Below are 21,403 nucleotides of genomic sequence, written 5' to 3' on the forward strand. Positions count from 1 at the left end.
TACAATATCTGAGATGAAATGGACACTTGTATAAAATTCACAGTAGAGTAAACCTACAGAATAAAACAAATCAGTGAACTTGAAGATAGCAAAAGGACTATTCAAAATAAAACACAGAGAGGAAAAAGACCAAAAACAAATGAACAGAGTAACTGTGGTCTGTGGCAAAACTTTAACTAGCTTAAGTATATGTGTTAATTATAATCCTCAAGGTGCAGGGGGTAGGGGGCGCGGGCAGAAAGATTATTTGAAGAAATTATTGAAACGTTTCCAACCCAAGACATGCAATGGACCTCAAGTGCATGAAACATGGAGAAACCTACACCAAAGACCTCGTAATAAAATTGCTTAAAACCACTGGCAAAGAGAAACTCTTAAAAACAGAATAAAAACATATTTTGTACGTAGGACAAAGTATAACAACTTTTTAAAATATTGGGAAAAAGAACATGTCGACCAATATAGAATTCTATATCAAAATTTTCCTTATTACTTAAGAAAAGGAATCTTCATTAAATAGCTTAGAATCAGGAAAGTATGGGCCTTATCTCATAAGTCCTCAAGGGGATTGATTGTAGTCACTCCTTATTCCTTCCAAACCTTTCCCCCCACCCCTCTTTTTTTTTTTAATCAATACAAGGTTGGAGAAAAGATTTATCTTATGCATCTCTATTAATTAGTAATGCTAAGGTCTCATTTGTAAAGGAAGATGTCCCCTCATAGGTATCAGAGCAGTGCTTAAACTCTAACCTTTGGAAATCAAGTATTAGTTCTCAGATATTACTATTTCTCTAAAGTTCTCTTCTGCAATGTCAATTACTCTGCTCTACTCCTTCACTGCTGACCTCAAAGAGTGTTGCACAAAAAGCTACTGAGGCGGCCAGTATGTTATAAACCCACTCATGGCTCATAGGAGAACTTAAATAGTTGGGAAGGAGAAGATGAAAAAGATGTAGAAAGGGGACAGGCTTTACTTACTTAAATTTTTGTCTAGGGCTACAACTAATAAGGAGAATCAGGGATAAGATGCATCTAATCCAAGAAACCCAGACAAACGTTACTGCTAAAGATAATATTTCAACTGTTAAGATACTTTAAATTAAGGCATACAATTTTCTGTTGTTATTTACTCTACTGACAATAACTCTTTTGGGTTCCTGGACCCAATTCCAATGTGGTGAGGGGGTCTCCCACCACAACACCAAGCAATTCTCAGACATCAGTAGGGTGTCCAAGAATTCAACACAGTTCTGACACGGTCTACCTGAAGGTAGCATCAGATTCCACAGGATAAGGGCTCTGTCCTACAAGATTATTCTCCACCCCCAATTTGTTACTAGATTTCCTTCTCCTTGGGTGCCCGCAGTTCTTGGTCATGCCACTCTGAAGAATGAAGAGGTAGACCAGACAGAGTGGTGGACAGCAAAGCAAGGTTTTATTGAGCGATAGTAAAGTATGTTGAATGATAGAGTACAAAGATCCCAAAAAGGGAGAGGACCCAAGAGGTTTGCCACTGGAGTTTCTAAGTCTGGGAATTTTTATGGGCTAGTTGGTGGGCTGTTTTAATCTGATTAACCCTCTCATCCAATCAGGTTTTTATCATCTATCATGTGGGAAGGGGTGGAAGGCTCCTTCCAGGGTGATGTAAAATCCTTTTAAGGGTGGTTTCGTCTTAGGGTGGGGTGCCCCCCTTGTCCTGCCTGGCTTTCTTCCAACTATCCTTCTTCAACTTCAGACCCCGGTTGCAAACCCCAGGCTGTTACCTATACTTCTGACCTACCAGCTATGGATTGGAGGTTCCAGTGACCTCCTCCTTAGGTTCTTTTAATTTGCCAGAGTGACTCACAGAACTCAGGGAAACATATTTACCAGTTTATTAAGGATATGAAAAGGGATATGAGTCAACAGCCAGATGAAGAGATACATAGGATGAAGTATGGGGAAAGGGTGAGGAGCATCTATGACCTCTCCAGGTGTCTCCATGTGTTCACCCACCTGGAAGTTCTCCCAACCTTGTACTTATGGGGTTTTATGGGGGCTTCACTGCACAGTCATGATTGACTAAGTCATTGGCATTGGCTGATTCAACCTCCAGCTCCTCTCCCATCCCCAGAAGTCTGGGGCTGGGACTGAATGTTCCAAACCTCTAGTTGCATGGTTGGTTCTTCTAGAAATCAGCTCCCTGTCCTTAGGTCACCTAAAGAGCTTTCCAAAAGTGATTCATTAACATAACAAAAGATACCTTTATCACACAGCACAGGAAGTTCCAAAGGTTTTAGGAACTGTGAGCCAGAAACCATGGAAGGAAACCAAATACAAATGAGAAATATATTTTGGTCACCATTCATCTGAATGACCAAAATATATTATTTCTTATAAATCACAATATCGCATTTGCCTTAGATTTATGGGCTAATGTTAACTTTTACAGCTTTTCTTTTTTTTTTTATTTTTTTAAAGATTTTATTTATTTATTTGAGAGAGAGAGAGAGAGAGAATGAGAGAGAGCACATGAGAGGGGGGAGGGTCAGAGGGAGAAGCAGACTCCCTGCCGAGCAGGGAGCCTGATGCGGGACTCGATCCCGGGACTCCAGGATCATGACCCGAGCTGAAAGCAGTCGCTTAACCAACTGAGCCACCCAGGCGCCCAATTTTTACAGCTTTTCTAACTCCTGTATTGTGTAAGGAAAATTAAAAAAAAAAAAAAAGGGCTGCAATTGAGTTGTTTAAATTCTCAGTTTCCAAGGAAATTTTTAAGAGGGTAGCATTCAAGTCCAATGCCCCAGGAACATCTCAGAGGCCTCCCTTTTTAGGAGGCCCCACCCATCCTAACTTCCATCAGTGACATTTAAGTTATGTTACAGTTTGCCCCAAATCAAAAAAGACCCAAATCATTTTATAAGATAACTTAGATTGAATATAGTTATCTACAGTTATTGAGTAATTCAGGGCCATAATAAATAATATTTACTATGAATAATATAATAAGTATCATGCAAATGTTATTGGACTTCCAATAAAATGTGTAATAAGAGAAAATTTCTAGAGGGCCTGGCTGGCTCAGTTGGTATGAGTGACTGTCTATCTCAGAGTCATGAGTTCAAGTCCCACATTGGGTGTAGCGCTTACTTAAAAAAAAGAGAGAGAGAGACAGAGACAAAGAAAATTCTAGAGATGCTGAGATCCCCTGTGTTAGAAGTTATTAATTAATTTTTTAAAATTATGATCATCTATTCTTAAAGCTCTCATCTCTGATTTTATGAATGTACACAGAAGCAATTCAACTAAAAGTCTATTAAAATGTTTTAACTATTTCTAAAATATGTTGTTAAAAATAAAGCTAATTTGGCCAAATAAACTACCACCACATACTGGGGAAATGTCATCATATTGAAAAGAGGAAGAATGGTTGGTGTTTTTTAATCTTTTTTTTTAGATTTTATTTATTTATTTATTTATTTGAGACAGAGAGAATGAGAGAGAGAGAGCATGAGGGAGGGAGGGTCAGAGGGAGAAGCAGACTCCTTGCTGAGCAAGGAGCCCAATGCGGGACTCGATCCCGGGACTCCAGGATCATGACCTGAGCCGAAGGCAGTCACTTAACCAACTGAGCCACCCAGGCACCCAAATGGTTGGTGTTTTTAATGTGTGCTTGTGTGTGTGTATAAAATCATGGTTGAGTAGAAAGGTGTTGATTTATTTACTTATATATTTACATAAAAATATTTATGGAATGCCAACTCTGGGCCAAGAACTTTGTTGATTCTGTACCAGTGGATGGCTCCATGGTTAGCAATTTTATTTTTATTAGTCCTAAAACATTGTCTTGTTTACTGGATGAAGCTGGAAAATACTATTACAGAATATAAGAACTTCCTGCTAAGAAACTTGCAGTATAATTAGAAGACTTAATACACATGAAAGTGTTTTAAGGAGGTGCCAAAAACTTAAGAAAAATACTATTTTTCTTTTCATTTAAAATTGTTATACTCCCCAACACATAGCATATGTTTGAACAAATGATCAGAGATGGAAAAAATTCATCAGTAGGCCTCCATAAGTAGATTATTTGTGAACAGGAGTCTGAAGAAATTAAATGACATTGCCTAAGAGTAGAAGGTGGTGAAAATAAGCATATTCGCTGCACCAATTATAAATCCTGGAACACAAAAGTCAGTCAGAGGGACTGGTAAGTTGACTAGCTTATCTGGAAAAAGGATTTGTGTTGGGAAATGATAAGAATTGAAGTGAGATGGAGATGGGTCCATACGGTGTTCTAAATGTTGAGTGGATTAGTTTGGAATGAATAAGAAAGCCAATTCAGACTTTTATAGAATTTTAGAGCAGGACAATCATTTGATCATATACCTTCCATGTCCCTTCAGAGAAAACTGACGTTAGTGAGAGTACACAACTATTAGTGGCATTGCCACTTGGGATCAGAATCCAAGATTTCCTATTTTCAGTGTTTGTTGTTTTCATATACCCCACTACATTGTGAAATGATGCTCCTTTGACTAGGAGCAAGAGAAACATATGACTATAATGATCTTTGGGAATACTTTGTTAGGAAATTTCTACTCTAAATACTATAATGAAAGCACTCTCTTCCTCTTCCCTCTGCCTTACTCTATAGCCTCAGATGGATGGATTACCAGCCCTTGATGTATGTGGGTCTGTGGTATCATTTCTTCCACACAATAGGAGCAGAGTCACCACTGGGCAGTTCAGGCTCCACTCCCTTCTGACAAGGCCACTATGTCATCCAAGCTCTGTCTCAGGGCAACTTCCTTCAAGGTCAACCAAAGATGGGTGCTCCTCTAACCTGCTGCGAATCTCGGCCCAGTTATGTTGATGCCCTCCTGCCACAACTTGGGATCCTCTCACTGTTTTCACCTAGAATATAATGGGTGGAACCTTTGATGGAATTTATGGCTCCTGTTCTATTTTAAGCAGAAGAGTGTGACTTCTTTTAAGGGCAGTCCATTTGATTTTGATAGCTACTCAATCATTTCTCAGAGTGCCTGTCAGCTGGAGGAGGAGGATGGGGTAGCACAGTTAGAATCAGTTTCAACATTTCTTTCTTCCTCCCCTAGGAATTTTTAAGATTGTTCTTTATAAGTCATGGTTTGGGACGCTAGCTCAGCCCCTGCTACAGATTCACAAGATCACTCTTCCAGTCCTTCTAAATCTTATATTTTCAGGGAGGGATGAAATGCAGTCATCCTGTAGGCTCTCCTTAGTACCAGGGGACCACATATGTCCTCCAGAATGGAAGACGGCTGAAGAGGAGGAGTGGAAGGTACCGTTTGCTCAATTCTCTATAACCAGTAGGGATACTGAACCAAATACATGACTTCTCTCCTCAGTGCATTTTGTTCCGAAGGATAGATAGCCACTCCTAGGGATGTAAAGTCTCTCTAGACAGTTTTAATCTTCTGGTTCATATGTATTAAATTTCATGGTTGGAAAGCTTTAGAAACATTGATAAACTTCACATTATTATAGATATCTTGGTTTTCCAAATAGACCTGAAAAACTATCAGCTCCCAGTGTCATTCAGACTGGCTATTCCTGTGGCCTCAACCAACCTCACTGTGTGGACTGGATGCCAGTCTCTGAAAAGATATGTTTAAGTCCTAATCCCAGTACTTGTGAATGTAACCTTATTTGGACAAATTACATCTTTGAAGATGTAATTAAGATCAGGAGCTCCAGATGTGATCATCCAGGTTTAACCAGGTGGACCCTAAATCAGATGACTATCTTAGAAAAATAAAGACAGCAGAGAAGAAACACAGAGAATATGTGAAGGTGGAGGCAGAGATTGGAGTTATGCAGCTACATGCCAAGGAGCACCAATGACGACCTATAGCCACCAAAAGCTAAGGAGGCAAAAAAGGATTCTCCCCTAGAGCCTTCAGAGGGAGCATTGTCCTACCAACACCTTGATTTTGAACTTTGGCTTCCAGACCATGAGAAAATAAAATTCTGCTGGTTCAAGTCACCAAGTTTGTGGAGGTGTGTTATAGCAGCCCTGGGAAATGAGCACACTAGCCGGTGGCAACATAAAGCAGGCTGTTAGGGACTGCTGTGTGCCTTTCCTGCCCAGGTCTCAGCTAGCCTGGCCCTGAAGACAGCAAAACCTGAAGTCATCTGAAACCTTGAAGCCCCACCTCTTCCTCCACCATTCTTGGTTTCCCCTCAAAATACAATCTTCTGATTTAGTCTCTTCCATACTTTAATCTTCAGTGGGATTGCACTGCTTCTTGCTTCCCCACGCTTCCACTTCTCCACTTCCTACAAACAGGACTGGCTACATAATTTGAGGGAACCATTGAAGATGGAAATGTGGGCTCATTTTAAAATTAAGAATTTCAAGGGGCGCCTGGGTGGCTCAGTTGGTTAAGCGACTGCCTTTGGCTCAGGTCATGATCCTGGAGTCTCGGGATCGAGTCCCGCATCGGGCTCCCTGCTCGACGGGGAGTCTGCTTCTCCCTCTGACCTTCCCCCTCTCATGTGCTCTTTCTCTCTCTCTCTCTCTCTCTCATTCTCACTCTCTCAAATAAATAAATAAAATCTTAAAAAAAAAATTAAGAATTTCAAGACAAGAGCAGAAGAGCCAAGCATGGGGCCTTCTTAAAAGTAGAGCCCTGTGCTTCTGCACAGGTTGTATACCCATGAGGCCAGCTCTGCCTCCTAAATTTATCCACTCTGGCTTGGCAGAGTCTTTGTTCAATACTGATAAATCCCACTACCTTCATAACTTACTCATACTATGCTTTATCCATTTTCTTGCTTCACGTGAAAAATCAGCTTTTTTTCTGAGAATAGTTTCCCACAGATCTTCCTTCAGTACTCATTATTTTAACTCTCCAGGACCCCAAAGGGAGGCAGCATTGGCATCCTTGTAGCTCCCTAGTATTGCTTTTGAACAGTGTTCCACCTCTTATACCAGCCCTTGATCTGTTTAGCCTCTTGCTCCCTGTATGTGTACCTCCTGCCCCAACTCTGCACTGTCATCCAGTCAGTTCCAGATCATTCCACCAGATTCATGGGAATCTCACTCCTTCTCTATCTCATGGCTTCTTAACCACTGTGGGTGGCTGCCGTGTCCACGTGGATGGCCTTTTCAGTACCTTAGTCTCCAATTTCTTGATCTTCATTCTATGTCAGCTAACCTCACCCACTTTTCTTCCATAAACCATGTCATCACTACTACTAGAACTTTCAGGAAAACTGTCCCACCTTGACTACAATTTATTTTTCTCTCGCCTTCATTTGATTTATATCTGTAGTTCCTTGACTTCTTTTTCTCTCCTTATTTATGTCTTCACCTATTCTCCTATGTCATATTACATTAATCTCATAGCTCTGTCCTTCAACTACTCTCTTAGTAATGGCAGTCAACTTTTCTCCTTGTTTTTTCATCAGATCACTTGGTAAAACCCCAAAGTTGATTAACCTTTCTGCATTTAGAGTCATATATTTTATTCAAATTCACAAAATGGTGTGCTACTACTTCCACCAATTTCTGGACTCAAAAGTATTTCTTTGGGCTTACGGTCAGCTTCTCTCCACCATTTCTAGCAATAGCTACTACAAACCTTTAGGCTGTTTACCTGATTGCATCATCTCCCTTACTTGCCTGATAGAAGTGAGAGACTACCAAAAATCTTCAATCCACTATAAGTAGACATAGACCAAAGCATTCTATAAATAGCATTTTCTTAAGTCATTATTTTGTCTTAATTGAAGGAAATGAGTTTACATTCTTTCATTTAAAAACTGCTTTTAAGCACTTGTTTTGTACAGGTATTATTCGAGCTACTAAAGATACAGTGTTCATGGAACATACATTCAAGTGGTTCTAATTATTTCAAATATATAATTTAAAAGTATATCAATGAGGACTAATCATTTTACCAAATTTAACCGAAAATACAAGTTTTACAAAACAAATTTTATGAGTATAAGGAATACAGATGAAGAATCATAAAAATCCAATCATGGTAGTGTAACTCACATATCTAAACATTTTAGTATCATTCTCTATTATAGGTTATCCAATTAAGACAGAATAATTTCCCTTAGTAATAATATTTATAATATATTTGATATACAAATATATTTGATAATGTCAAATAGTAAGTTTTGAAGTTACATTAAAAATATAAATAACTCTGAATCTCTTTAATTAATATTTGTATGACCACACAAGTAACTATGTTTTTAGAAAATAAAATGTACAGGTTGGCTTCTAGAAAAATCACAAGCTTTATTAACAGAGTGTAAGTTTAAATAAAGTCAAGCAACCTTTTTTTTTTTTTTTTTTTTTTTAAGGGGGTAGGGAGAGCAAGAGAATCTTAAGCAGGCTCCACGCCCATTGTGAAGCCCAAAGCCCAGGCTCCACCTGGGTCTCAATCTCACAATCCTGAGATCATGACGTGGGTTGAAATCAAGAGTTGGACACTTAACTGACTGAGCCACCCAGGTGCCCCAAAAGTTGATCAACCTTAAAGGCAGAAAGATCTAAGTTCAAAAACTGATTTGCAGTCTTGTTAGCTATTTCACTTCATTCAAACCTTATCTCACCTTGCTGGGCCTCAGCTTATTAAGTGAAAATGGCAAGCAATGATTATTACTACATTGTGGAGGTAGAAATACATAATTTAAAGGGCCTGATTGTAGCACCATCAGTAGATACTTTAAATGAATTATTTTCCTGATTATATTTTCATATCTCACATAGCCTTTGCCTAGAAAGGGAATTTAGAAGTAGTCAGTAGTGAAGTGGCAGGTATCATAGGCCTGGGTAGGAAGCCAGGGCACAGTACCTTCCTAAAAACTAAAAAGTATTAAGATTTGAGCACTAAAAATGACTTTCAGGAAAACAGAGGTGATCTCAGGACTTCAGTGAGGACAAACCACCTTCTCAGGAAGCAGAGAACTGTACCTTAATTTTTTTCAGCAGTATTGTCATCCATTTAATATGGCTTTTAAAGGACACAATGAAACCCTAATAATACGGACCTCATTTTCCTTAGCGAGAACCTTTAGATGAAACTGGATATGCATTGTTACCTGTTTTACTTTGTCCAAAAGTGGTCAGCTATTCCATGTTGCTTCCCAATCTGTTAAAATAATCTGCTAATAAACACGAAGACCCAAATTCCAGGTGCAGATAAGAAAACTATGCACATTCCTACCTTCTCCAAACAGCCGCGATTAGATCAAAAGGCAACCTTATGACACTTGGAGCACAAACCCTCCGGGCGCGCACAGATGGGTCAACCGACAAGTTGTCGCGTCCGGAAAGAGAGAGAGAAGCGAAATTCCTGCACTTACATCAAGCGAATTCTTAGAACCTGAACAGTCACCCAGGGAACCGAGAGTGGCAGACGGGGAGGACATCGGTGCTGTGACGATCCCCGACGATTAGTTGTCTGTTACCGTGCACACAGGAGAGCCAACAAGGAAGAGCCTCCGTCGCGCTAGCCCTCGAGCCCCGAGTCGCCCGGGGCTGCACCGCAAGTGGACACGGAAAAGGGTGAGGGGGGGTGGAGGGGTGCGCGCTCTGCGCTGGGGGCGGGTCCCGGCGGCCGCACCCTCCGCCCCCGAGTCGCTGCCACCTCCTGGCTGCGCCCCAGCTCGGCAGCTCAGACGCGGCCGCATCCCCGTGGACTGTAGAGGCGGCAGCGAGCTGGAGCCCGCGTCGCTGTTCTCGGCCACAGGGAGGCTGGGCGAGCCGGAGCGCGAAGACACCTGGCCCAGGCTCGGCGGGAAGCTCTGCGAGCCGCTGGTACGTACCAGGTGGAGGGGTAGCGGGCGTGAGTGTGGCTGGTGCGAGGAAGGAGGGAAAGGACCTGGGGAGTCGGGGGGGGGGGGGGGGGGAGACTGAATGAGAGAAGATGTGGTAAGTGCAACTTTCCCATTTGCCTCTCAGTCTGCACAAACACGGGGGAATTCAAAGCAGGTGCCCCGTATGCTAGAGCGACCACATCATTACTATGCGAACTAAGGTACCTTTAGAGTGGAAGAGGGCGCTTAGGTCAACAGGGGTAACTAGGGAGGTCGGGTCACCTGCTTTTTGCCGGCTGTGCTCTGAAGGTGGACCTTAGTGACCTCCTGTCATAAGTTGTTGAGCCCTTAGTCTCTCTACCCGCAACGCCACGTCGTTTTCCTTGGGCTGCGCGTTCCAAACTCGCGGCCACCCGCTCGTCAGAGACCCGAGCCCTAACCCGCTCTGCCAGCGTCGAGCTCTGTGGCTTTAGCCAACTTGCCTCACTCCACTAGTCTCCGTTCATTCTTTGGCAAAATATGGAACTGATTAGACCGGATGATCCTGAGGGTCCCCTGCAGCTATTGGGATTTCCCCAAGCCTAGGACCCCTGCCCGCGAGGGACCCGAGTGTAAAGTGGTCGCAGGGGCTTAGGAGATGGAGGGCGTGGGTCCTCGTTGCTGCTGCTGCAGTCCTTTGGGGAAGCACCTGGAAGTGTCTTCTGGGGAAGATGGCCCAGCTGCCGCTGCCGGCTCTCTGCTGAGTGAGGCTGAGACAGACAGGCCAGGCCCATCCTCGTAGAACTCATCCCAGGAAGCTCAGCGGAACTCGGTTCCTTTGGAAAGTGCTTGGCATGAGCGGGACAAACGGGAAACACTTAAAAAAACCCACAAAAGCCAAAAACAACCCCCGCCCCCCAACCCAGCAGGTATTATTAGTCAGAGTCTGCAGGACTGGAAAGTGGAGATTCAAGGCGGAAGACCACTTAAACATCCACTTAGAAAATAATCAAAAACTAAAAACAATTAATGGTTTGGATACCGAAAAAGTATTGGATAAGAATTACTATGAGCACTGCATTTCTCTTTGTGTTCATGTAGATTCAAATCCATCTCTCCACTCTTTACAAGATGCCTTTCTTCATACTGACATTGCTACACATTTAAAAAATCCTTCTGGGATTTAGTATTCAGAAAGCTCAGAATTTGGGTTATTAAAATGAGATGTGATGGCCACATAGCTCACAGAAAGTAGTGTAATGGAATAGATAGATTCTGGATCAAGGTTGGTTAGACCAGCATTTTTGAAAACCTTTTTTTGTTTCCTGCTAATATAAGCCATACTGGTCAATGCCTCTCTGTTCACACTATCTCAAAAGAGTTCATTTTCTAAAAAGATATTCTGGAAGATAAAATGATTGAATTTTGAAGTAAAGTATGATTTTTTTGGAGGGAGGGAAGTCTTTAGTAGTTGATTTTAGTCTTATCTTTACCACATCTTTCTATAGCAAAATATCGAAGGCTAATGGAATGCTTTATGCAGGATATTTAAAAATGTGTCACATTTCATTTGTGTTAAACAAATTTTCTCCTCTTTAGTCAATTTTAAACTAGAAATTTAGATATTTAGAAATTTACCCCTTTCAGTGATTTTTAAGGAAAAGTTACCAAGTTGTAAAAACATCACCATGATTCAGTTTTAACATTTTCATCACACCCAAGAGATCCCTCATGTCCATTTATAGTTAATCTCTGTTCTCACACCAGATTCAGGCAACCATTAATCTCTTTTCAGTCTCTATAGATTTGCCTTTTCTGGACATTTCATATAAATGGAGTCATACAATATGAGGTGTTTTGTTTACGGCTTCTTTCACTTAGCATAATGTTTTTGAGATTCCTCTAGGTTGTAGCATGTAGCAGTATTTCATTCCTCTTTATTTAATAGTTTTCCATTGTATGGATATACCACGTTCTGTCTATCTATTCATCAGTGAGTGCACATTTGGATTGTTTTCAGTTTGAGGCTATTATGAACCATGATGCTAATGACATTTACATGCAAATCTTAGTGGATATATATGTTTTCATTTCTCTTGGGTAGATATTTAGACTTGAAATTGCTGGGTTGTATGATAAACATGTCTAACTTTGAAAGAGCATTATAGAATGATTTTTATGTAGAAGTTATGTATTTATGAAATGTAGAAAATTCTGGAGAAATAAGTGTTTCTTACTAGATCATATATGATTTGATACATATGTAGAGAGAAGTTTGGGAGAGGAAACACTTTGTTTCCTTTCAAATTTAGAGCTCAAGTAATTTTGAAAAAGAAGTAGTATTTTTTCAGAAGTAAAATATTTTAAGGACAGTTGTTTTAGAGCAGTTTTAGATTCATAGCAAAATTGAAAGGAAGGTATAGAGATTTCCTATATACTCTGAGCTCCCAGACACGCATAGCCTTCCCCATTATCAAAATCCCCCACTAGAGTGGTACATTTGTTACAATGGATGAACCTACATCGACACATTGCAATCATTCAAAATCCATAGTTTACCTGAGGATTCACTCTTGTACATTCTATGGGATTGGACAAATGTGTAATGACAGGCATCCATCATTATAATATCAGACAGAGTATTTTCATTGCCCTAAAAATCCTCTGTTCTCTGCCTATTCATACCTCTCCCCGATTTCTTTTGTTTTAATGCTTAAGGAGTGTAAATCAGGCTTAATGAAGACTAAATTTCCTTTAGTGTCCATTGAAAATGGAAAAGAAAGCAATTTGAAAATTGCGTTTTAAATGTTGATGAGACTCAGACCTGAATGGCTTGGTAGTAAATTCAATGGTTTTCTATTCCTTCAATACAAGATTTTAATTGAGTAAAAGATCATTTCTTTCTGAATATAAAAAACAACCCTATAAATCCTGTAATAAAATAAGCTTCCTTAGCCATGATGCCTCATAATTCTTTTAAATAATAATTAAACATAGTCTATTCTTAGATATAGAGATCTAAGGCCCATGATTGATTTGTGATATGTACAAAAATCATGTATTAAGGATAAATCTAGGTCTCCTATATTCCCGTTTTAAAACTTCTGCCATTGGGGTGCCTGGGTGGCATTGGTTAAGTGTCCAATTCTTGGTTTCAGCTCAGCTTATGAACTCAGGTTCATAAGATCCAGCCCTGCATCAGGCTCTGCACTCAGTGTGGAGTCTGCTTAAGACTTTCTCTCCCTCTCCTTTGCCTCCCCACCCCCTGCCAAAACAAAACAAAACAAAACAAAACTGCCATTAGTACAGTGCTCTTCTGAATCTTGTTGGTCTCAGAAATTTTCATGTTAATATGCTGTATGTACTTTTTATAAGTCATTATCAGTTAGTGACATTCCATAAAAAGAATTCAGGTTAAGAATTTGAACATACTTAGAAAGCCAGAAGTGGTTATTATTAATTTTTTTATTGGAAATACAATTGATTTTGAGAAATCAAATAGTCTACCTTTCACTGAAGTAAGATAAATTATTTCAGTTCTCAATGGCAAAAGCAGTGTTATGCCCAGGAGTGGTATATGTTGTAGGCTTTATAAGTCAGAGAGGATTTGTGTCCTCCATTCACTCCTATTTTTAAAATATGATGGTGTCCAAGAGTTGGAATGTTTAGTTAGAAAAGAATTTCAGAGCTGTCTAAATAAGAATAAAATAATTTGGATTTGTATATATTCCTGAACAGGAGGAGGTAATCTCACCTAGAATCCTGGATCAGTTAGAATAGGATTTCTCAGACTGCAAGGAGGGTCAAGGATATGGAGACACTTTGAGATTATGTAGTCTTGGAGCCAAGAGTGCTTGAAAACTGTTAGCGGAATTTACAGGGAAAATAAATGGAGCTAAATTTTTTCTTTTACCTCTTAAATTCTTCCTTCCCACAGTCCCTACTTTCTGCTAAGCCCTAATATCTACCATGTTGATGAAAAAGAATCCCCATTTGGGAATATGGAAGTCATCATGGTTAACTCTAAGGCTTTCATTTTTTTTTGAGTGAAATAAAGGAGGAAACTGAGGTCGAGTGTGATAGTTTTAGGAATAAAACCATGGAAAACAGGGAAGAGTTAAGCAATTTTCCCAAACATGGGTCTACTTAAATGACTATATCGTTCTTTACTTCTAGACTTCTAGACTAATCTTTATGGGCTGGGCTAATATGTCTCAAAAGAAAACTATATATATATATATATATATATATATATATATAGACTACATATATATTAAACTATATATATTTTTTATTTATTTATTTTTTTTGAGAGAGGGCAAGTGTGAGTGGGGGGCGGAGCAGAGGGAAAGGGAGAGAGACTCTTAAGCAGACTCCATGCTCAGCACAGAGCCTGATGCGGGACTTGATCTCACAACCCTGAGATCATGACCTGAGCTGAAATCAAGAGTTGATTTGACTTAACCGACTGAGCCACCCAGGTGCCCTGAAAACAATATTTTAGAAATCAGTGTGTGTATGTGTGTGCACACACATGTGCATGTGTAACTAAGGATGTCTTACAACTCATGCAATTATATTAGTTTATTATGTTTGTTTATTTAAAAGATGAAAATAAGTGTTTCTCTCATGGAGTCTCTGAAGCCAGATACACTATTAAATTTCAAAACACTGAAATAAACCCCTCTTGTCTGCCTTTCCCAAAGAGGCCTTGAAATCTAATAAAAAGCTAGATTGTAGATATGATGGATTTTTTCACATTCTAAAGGTTTATAAAGGGTCCATCAAGCCAAAAGATGTTATAAAGTCCAAGGCTTCCACAGAAACCACTCTGCCTCTTAGTTTCTACATCCCTGAAAAAGGATATCTATCATAATTGTGTTCATTGCAGTACGGAAGAAGTAACAAAAATAAAAAGCAACTCTACATCTTGTGTCAACAAGGCTGATTCTTTCTGGGGGGACTCAGAAAGAGATCTACAACAATCTACATCTTTCTAATATGCCATGAAACTGTGTATTTGTGGCTATAGATACTCTTCTCGTTCTGAGGAGATCTGTTCCATGACTCTCTCCTAGCTTCTGGGGGTGGCTGGCAAATCCCTTGCAGCTGCCTCCTGGGAGCCCAAAAGAGAAACTGGAAAGGGTATTGTCATAGCAACAAGGGTATGTAGAGCGTCAAAATGTGTGGCATGATCAATAGGTCATACTCATGAGATGACCCAGTAGAAGAAGGGCTGAAAGGATTTTTTATTTGACAAGTAGAAAGGCAGAGGAACAGCTTTATGATCGGGAGGTGGAAGCCAGATTTTATTGGGTGAGAAATGGAAAGTAAGGGAATGGGGTCAGCCAGTGTTGAGTACTCATCCTAGGATTATAACCAAAAGATGGAAGAAAAAAGTGGGTGGGTAGTGGGGGTGAGGACATAGGGTCAAATTAATTTTTAGTTACTGTTTCAAGGAGAGCCTTGGTTCTCTCTTTAGAAGCCATGAAGAAGTAATTAGTGTGGAAGAGGCTGAAGGTACAGAAAAGAGAATTCATGGAGCAGATTTCCAAAGGAGGTAATGGGATTAGAACAAAAGTAGAGGCCTTCAACATGTATTTTTCAATTTGTAACACAAGCTTGAAATTTTTCTAAGGGACCATAATTATTTTTTCTTTCAGTGGAAATGATTATACACGTTAAGGGAATGGAAACTTCTTTTTTAAAGATTTATTTTATTTATTTCAGAGAGAGAGGGAGAGCACAGTGGGGAGGGGCAGAGGAAGAGGGAGAGTCTTAAGCAGAATCCATTCAGAGTGCAGAGCCCCATGCAGGCTCAATCTCACGACTCAGAGATCACGATCTAAGGCGAAACCAAGAGTTGAAAACAACCAACAATGCATAACTGCCTTTGCCACCCAGGCGCCTGCCGGCGACGGAAACTTCTATTTACTGAGCAGCTTACCAGGCCCAGGCTAGGTGCTTTCACATATTTCATTTATTCTCCAACCTGTGGAGTTGGCCTTATGGCTCTATTTTCTAAATAAGTAGGTGAAGAAAGTGGCAGAGTTGAGATAAAAAGCCAGGTTTGACTGGTGCCTAAATTCACAGCCTGCCATTCTAACTTGAAATACTCAGCTCATTCACTCATATTGGACATTCTTTTTTAAAAACATTTATTTTTTCATTAATATATTAATATATTATTCATTTTACATTTTACAATCTTCCTAAATTAGCCCCCTATTAGTTTTCTTTTTTAATTGTTGTTGTTTTAATGTAAGCTCTAAACCCAATGTGGGGCTCTAACTCGTGACCCCAAGATCAAAAGTCACATGTGCCAGCCAGGTGCCCCTCATATTGGACATTCTTTTTTTTTTTTTTTTTTTTTTCCGTATTGGACATTCTTAACCGTCACTGCTGAATATAACACATGTTCTGTGCCCCTCCTCATATTAGTTGTTAAGATGGTTACAAAAAAGCAATGTGATAACTTGGGCAGTGTGTCCACTGTATCCTGACATAGTCAAAGTCCTGTACCACTGAACCAGGTTTGGTCTACACCAGGTCATTTCAGGTTTTCCATTCATCTGTACCATATGGATATGACAGTGCAGAAATGGGACCAGTCTACAACATGGGGGGGGGGTGAAATTTTTATTTGTTTGCTTCAGGGAGAGAGGGAGCAGGTTTTCAGGGGGAAGTGAGACATATTTTCCTCACAGGGTAGATATGGGTCCACTCCCTGAGATGTTTGTGGAATTTTGCCAAAAAATATTAAGATTCAGGTAAAACCCAGGATAAGTTGTTCCAACTCTGAGGAGTCCGTGTTTTGGGTTCTAGTTTGAATCTTTTGAAAAGACATATAAACCATTCAGTTTTAACTGCAAAATGGGGGAAACAAAGCACTTTTTTCCTCATAGAATGTTTATTTTTACCAACTTTAAATAAGTACCCTATTTTATCCTAATTTGTGGAAAACTTTTTATATTATGTATCAATAATTATTATTGGTCTTAATAGTCAATGGGTTCAATTCTTCAGTTTGTTGGTTTTATCTCAATATGATCCACTTGAAATATGGATTAATGAAATCAGGATTTTGTATAATGACAACAGTTTAGGTTTTATCTAAAAACATCTCAAATTATCTTACAAAAAGATTGTTAAAAGTTTACTTTATTTATTAACTTCTTTCAGATATTATTTATCATAAAGCCATTATGTAATTAAGAACATTTAAAGATTTTTAAATTTAAGTTTTAATATTCAATACTGATTATCTTCCAGTCTTGGTACATTTATAAGGTTATATTTTTATATATAATGGGATACAGACTGTAACCTATTGCAAATTTTTTAAAAACTAGCATTTTTTCCTTCTTATGTAAAGTGACGCATGAAATAGTTTTTGGCTAGGTGAACTTACAGTTCACTTTCCAGTTTACCAAATGGGTACATTCTAATTCTGCTCTATGCTGTGGTAATCATTGATTTGAGAATTGAGAAAACAAAAGAAAAACATACCCAATCCATTACAATACATTGCTTTAAATATTAGCAATGTTCAAATGTAGAATTCAGTTTTTCCAAGAACAATATGTGCTTGCTATTGTAAATTCTTTACCAAGAATCACAGATTCTTACTCAATCTTATCTTTTTTTGTCAATTATCCCTTGTTATATTATAATAAGTTATTGTGCATGTTATTTCCAGATCAGGTAATGTTTGCCACTTAAAATACTACTAAGTTTTAAACTTTAAAATTTTTAAAGTGTTTTTGAGGTAATATACATTGCAGTGAAAATCAAGAAATTTCAGAATTGCATTAAGAAGAAAATAGTCTCTACCGGTATTTCCACCAAGAATTATAAAATCCTTTGCACATATGTAGCTTTAAAAAACCAACACTGATGTAACAGACACCCTATCTCTCACTTAATATATCATCTCAACATATGTTTCCTAGGCAATAAATTATATTTTTAATGGCTGCATAGTGTTCTGTTACATTTTTAAATAATCCTTATTGGTAAATATGCAGAATGTCTCCAAGTTTGGTTTAATTAACAATATCATAGTAAATAACTTTGTTCATAATTTTTACACACTTTACATACCTGTTTGATTAATTCCTTTGGATAAATTTCTAGACATAAAATTGGTAGGTCATAACATATTCACTTTTTTTTTTTAATTTTTTTTTTTAAAGATTTTATTTATTTATTTGACAGAGAAAGACACAGCGAGAGAGGGAACACAAACGGGGAGTGGGAGAGGGAGAAGCAGACTCCCTGCCAAGCAGGGAGCCCGATGCGGGACTTGATCCAGGGACTCCAGGATCATGACCTGAGCCGAAGGCAGTCGCTTAACCAACTGAGCCACCCAGGCGCCCAACATATTCACTTTTTAAAGACTTGATACATTTTGCAAAATTTCAGAGGGCCTATAGGTTTTATACTCTAAATAAAATTTTTACTAATATACTAAGAGTGTTTCAAAAATTTAAAATTTAGAAACCAGTGGGAAAAGATAGCTCATATTTGTATTTCTTTGATCAAATTTCTTTGACTATTTTTAGTTAGTCAATATGTTTATTGGATATTTTAGTTTAATTTTTCTGAGTTGCTTTTTTATATTTTTTGCCTACCTTTAATCTTTTTTTGTTTGTTTTGAACTTTTTATTCATAAGATTATTAACTCCTTGTGTGTCTGTTACACTGCAGTTTTTATTTTTATTATTTTTTTAAAGAATTTATTTATTTATTTGAGATAGAGCGAGAGCGAACGAGAAAGCATGAGCAGGGGGGAGGGGCAAAGGGAGAGGGAGAAGCAGGCTCTCCACTGAGCCCCTAGGGAGCCCAACGTGGGGTTCCATCCCAGGACCATGACCTGAGCCGAAGGCAGACGCTTAACCAATTGAGCCACCCAGGCGCCCCTTACACTGAAATTTTTAAATCAGTTTCTTTTTTTTTTTGCCATTAGTTATTTAGGGAACATTGCTTTGTAGAATACTTAACATTTTATGGATGTCAAAGCTATCAATTTCTTGTATATTTTCTTGTTTTGTTAAGCTTGGGAAGAACCTTCCCACTTATAAAATATTCACCTACTTTTTTGTAGTACTTTGGATTTTTTTTTAATTTGAATTTTTAATCCTTTGGAATTTATTTTAGTAGGCACTGAACCAGGGGAAATGCCTTTATTACTATTATTATTTTTTAATGGCCAGTCTTGTCTTGAATCCATTTGTTCTATAACTGATTCCTTCTCCACTGATTTGGATTCCATCCCATGGCTCCTTGTTCCTGTACCTCCTTGGAGCCCACCTTCCTTATAGCTGTCCCTACTACTGTGAAGTCCCACAGACTTTCTACTCACACACTTTTTTTTGCCACTGTTCCTGCACATGACTGCAGCCTCTTTGATTGTCTCCCGAAGATGCCATGATCCACATCTGTCACTCACCACCTCACCCCAGAAGGAAAAGGAATTCCATGCCCCATATCATAATTGCTAGCTCTTACTAAATTCCCATATCACCAGTTTTGGAACATAAAATTTTTTTTAGTCTTGAAAAACAGATAATTTTCTAATGCTTCAAACCTCTGTTTTTATCTTTTGTCTACTCATTTTTTCTCTCTGCCTCGAAACTTTATTATGCTTTGTGCTGTCTCTCCTTAACCTAATCTCTGCTATTTTTCTTCTTCAAAACCATTTGATCATGCCCTCTGGAACACCTATTCAATCACAGTAAACTCCTCTTTACCTCCACTTTTTTCCCTGTCCGTGAAACTTGGTATCTCACTTCCTCTGAGCTCTTTCTGTTGGAGACTGTTTATTATTCCAAAGTTCATGAATCTCAGGGTAGAGAGGTGGGTCACATGCCCTCCATCTATCCATATCCCACCTCTAAACCATTATTTCTCCACCCTCTTTTACTCATCCCAATTTCTTTGAGCCATCTGGCTATACTGCCCTCTACCATTGCTCATTCCTATCATCAACTCGCCACTTGAACAAACCCTACTTCACTGAACACTCTAGTGACTGGTCATCTTTTCCCAGCCTTCTGTACTCAATCTGGGTGACTTCATATCTACGTCTAACACCACGACCTCTCAGTTTTTCATCTCTACAACCCAATCAGTAATCTTTTCTTTACTACTTCTCACCCAACCATTTCTGTAGCCACACCCTGGACTTGTTATCATATGAAATTATTCCTTCCTACAACTTTAAATTCAGAAACTCTCTGGGCATAGCACCCTATATTCCTTTTTTTTTTTTTTTTTTTTTTTTTAACACCAATCCAAAGATTTATACCTACATTTGTCCTTAGGCTTCACTGGGATGGCTGATTTTTGACACATCTATTTTCACGCTCCATACTCTTACTGCTTGGAGTAAGATGTTTTGCAGTGGATTCCATGTTTCCATCAGCACAAGTCAGTGAAGAACCAAGGAACTCTGTGTGGTTCTGGCTAGTCCCTGACCACCTTCTCCCCTACAACTACAGCAACTTCACAGCCTCATCTATTTTGAGTCCTTCATGACCTAATGTCCTCCTATCTTCTTGTTTATGCAAATTACTGGAGGGATCCTTATACTCCCAAAGAACATGAGCAAATTTCCCGGCTTTTCTGGACCTGAGAGGTTTCCCAGGATGCTATCTATGCTATCTACGTAGAGTAAGTCAATGACTTTAAAGAGTCTACACTTTTGAAATTTTTGAAATCCCTTAGTTTCTTTTTATATATCACCTGTCTTCATCTTCATGCTCTGCTTGGTGACAAAATAGCTATCAACAGCTCCTGGCCTAAATTCTCAAGTTTAAATTCAAAGAGAAAAAAGTATTTTTACCTAGTAGCTTTGGCACCAGTCCTAAGATGGACTAACTTGTATCATGAACTCACTCTTTAAGCATTGCTGGGTTGGAAAAATGTAGTAAGTCTTCTGGGGCAGGTTTGAGTCATGCACCACTTCTGAACGAATCACTGTGGCTAGGTGCATCTGGAGCTCAGATTTGTAAGATCTGAGTCTCAACTTTATTCTTGGAAACAACTGAATCACATGGAGTAAATACAGGAGGGAAAGCTTCTCAAAGTGGAAATGGATGTTGAGAAGATGAAATTTTTACTATCCGTCAAACTGGTGACACACAGGTTAAAACAAAACAGAAGCACAAACGGGTGCTGATTAAACTTGTAAGACTGTCTTGTGAATAAAGACTGTAAATGTTATTAGTGCATAGATTTTATGACATTTATTTAGCAACATATTTAATATCCTGAGTCTTTATTCTTTGTAGTTAAGTTACAAAATAATTAAGCTTTGTATAAATAAATTTTGTTTGTTGTAATCCTCTTTAATCATCACTAATGGATTTTATTTTAATTCTGCCTGTTAAAATAATATTTTGAAGATAAATAATAAATAAGGAAATCCTTCTTTACACAAATATTTTTGCAGCTAACATTTAAGAAGACATATTAACAAAAAAAGAAAACATATTGACACATGATTTGGGAGATAACAGTAGAATTTATAACTAAACTAGAAATTAAAAAGCTTGATTGTAAGGCCAACTCAGATTTTAATTAGTCATGTGACCCTGAAGAAGTCTCTTAATCTTTTCAG

The 21,403-nt window shown here is 38.7% G+C and overlaps 1 protein-coding gene across 2 annotated transcripts in view; it reads left to right on the forward strand.

Moving 5' to 3' along the window:
- The first annotated feature begins 9,691 nt into the window (after positions 1-9,691).
- The window catches only part of PKIB (cAMP-dependent protein kinase inhibitor beta), a 102,738-nt gene continuing 91,026 nt past the window's right edge, over positions 9,692-21,403 (forward strand). The window contains exon 1 of one of the 2 annotated variants that reach the window (XM_034990483.1): positions 9,692-9,802. The gene's annotated coding sequence lies outside the window, so the exon portion shown is untranslated. The remainder of the gene's footprint in view (positions 9,803-21,403) is intronic. The other variant, XM_034990484.1, reaches the window with a different exon arrangement.

This window comes from Mirounga leonina, unplaced genomic scaffold (genome assembly GCF_011800145.1).
Source record: "Mirounga leonina isolate KUSES-001 unplaced genomic scaffold, KU_Mleo_1.0 Mir_53, whole genome shotgun sequence".
Classification (NCBI taxonomy): Eukaryota; Metazoa; Chordata; class Mammalia; order Carnivora; family Phocidae; genus Mirounga; species Mirounga leonina.